This window comes from Mchenga conophoros, linkage group LG14 (genome assembly GCF_057382185.1).
Source record: "Mchenga conophoros isolate Kocher_MC1m ecotype Shallow Benthic linkage group LG14, M_conophoros_male_GT1.1, whole genome shotgun sequence".
NCBI lineage: Eukaryota > Metazoa > Chordata > Actinopteri > Cichliformes > Cichlidae > Mchenga > Mchenga conophoros.
This window is the reverse complement of record NC_140539.1, coordinates 12,994,477-12,996,984: the sequence shown is the minus strand read 5'-3', so window position 1 is coordinate 12,996,984 and position 2,508 is coordinate 12,994,477.

The following is a 2,508-nucleotide window of genomic DNA, read 5'->3' as shown; positions in this document are numbered from 1 at the left end:
TTTGGAGTTTTGTTTTTCTTTCTCTTTTTTTTTTTTTTTTTTTTTTTCAGGGGGGGTCATTAGAGGTATGTAAGGATTCCTGAGGCGCCTTGCACACCTTTTAGCAGGTGTGATTCACTCTGTTTAAACCAAATTCAGGTAGGGCTGTGCGATATGACCAAAATCTCATATCCCGATATAAGAATTCTATCATCCTGATAACGATATAAATCACAAAAATGTAACATTTTCTGTGAATCTCGGGCAGCTCGTCTTGCGGGAAGTGTTTCCAGCTGTGCGTCATGTAGCTGGAGTCGAGTGTAATACAAAGTGATGGCGAAACCTAAAAGACGGTGTCATGTCTGCTCCCTGAAGCAATCTCATAACAGTTTCAATCTATTTCAAGCCAGTTAGCACATTTCTGTTATGAAGTTTAATAATTTTTTGGCAGTAAACTTTTAAATCCTTTTATTATGAATATCACATTTTCAGATTTTCAAGAGAGACCAGACCAATAGGGCAGCAGAAATCATAAAAATAAATAAATAAATAAATAAATAAGAGTTTTATAAAGATTAAAACAGTAAAAAAAAAAAAGAGAGAGACTGGAATGATTATGATGTATAACACAGAATATGTACAATAACAGAGTTATAAACACGAAAACACGTGATACTTTTTATTTCATCTATAACCTCTGTGTAAATTTTGTTGATTGCAAAGTGTTTATGAATATGTTTTTAAAAGCTGGTTATCTGACTGTCAGTTAATAGCAATTAAAAAGAAAGCTGATTTTTATTATTCCTAAATGGAAAAAGTCCATTATGAATTTTTGTTATGAATTTCATTTATCAATCCACCTCCTCACTGCTCTTTCCCGGTGCAGCAGCCAGAGCTGGATCAAGCAGCCAGATGGCTTCTGGAGGAAGACTAACTGCAACAAAGGGTCTCTGGGAGGCTGCTCAGGCACAGCAGCTGAAAAATCAAAGATGAAATAAAAACTGGACCTGATCATGGTGCTGCATGAGACAAAAAGTCTAGATGATAAACCAGTGTATGAATTGGTAACACTGCTTATGATGATCATGTTTAGGTGGAAACTAGCGAGCTAACTTACTGCAAACCTCTAACTCAGTTAAATTGAATAAACTCTGTTTTCTTGGATGCCTGGATGTTAAACTTAATTGTTAAACCCGGTAAAACAGCAACGCTGATCATTTTATTAAAGATGAAAGAAGTTAGACCGTTTTTAGCTCTCAGTGATCCCTCAGTGTTCGTTTGACTTTGGGACCTGAAATATGGCAGCTTTTCACTTACACATTTTTGAACCACTCATTCATAGAAATAGTTTCCAGTCAAAGATCTGGACAGATCCACCAAGTTCACAGTAGTTTTACAATTTTCTGCAGCGCAGAAAAAAACCCCCTGAAAACATCACTCCTCTGAAGTAACACATTGTGATTCATGTACAAACAACACACAATTATTGTAGATTCTTCAAAGCCTCCTTATATTCAACACTTGGGCAGGTGGTGTTATACATGCCCTCACAGCACCGGCACATCAATCACCCTATTTTCACCTTGTCACCTTCATTAAGCTGCTCTCTTTCTACAGAAGGCCCACCGCATGCATGGGGGGGGGATACCGTGGGCCAGGGCTGTGGCATCTAACGTCTGGTTGTCAGTGTCCTTTGGAAAAGCAAGTGATTGTCCTAAAATCAGATGTCCCAGCAGATTGATCTAGTTTGCCATGCTGGCAAAAGACCAATACACCAAGACAAACAGCCATTTGTGCTTTTTACACAGACAGCCCGTTTAACCAGGGAACTTGACACAATGTATTTTTTTTCTATCCTCTGTTAAATAATTCTACAACTACCTCTGATAGTGTCCTCATCGTCATAATATTCCCTTTATTTATGATTAGTAATCTTTATCTTCAGAGGTGTGGGTGACAGTTTTAGTGTTTGCTTTAAAAAACAAAAAACAACAAAAACTCAAAACAAAAACTTGATGGAATATTTCTCTGGACAAGAGGTCCTTGGATCGCCTCGCCGTTGTCTTTGTTGAACACAATGAAGGCAGTGAAAGAACTGCTCACTCCTGATTGGACACTGAGCTGCACCACCTTCTCCTTCACTCCTCCACCTTGCTGTCCTCTGTGCTCTCTCTCCTCCATCTCCAGAAAACAAATCAGTCTGAGCACCAAACCTGTGGACTGTTAGTCTGCAGATAAGAAGGAAAACACACAGAATTCTCATGTTTGTCATTTTTCATACCGTATAGTATATTAGTTTACCAGTCCAACAGATTTATGTTTCCAAATGTATTAGCTCTTTATTATTTCTTTCTTTTCTTTACTTTACTCACCACGGAGGCCGTGGAGACGGTCAGAAAACGATTACAAGAAGACAGCTCTTTGGAGGACAGGACCAACTTCACACCCGATCAGATCTGCACACTGTTAGACCTCTGCCTCACCACTACATATTTCAAGTACAACGAAGGCTTTTACAGACAAAGACAT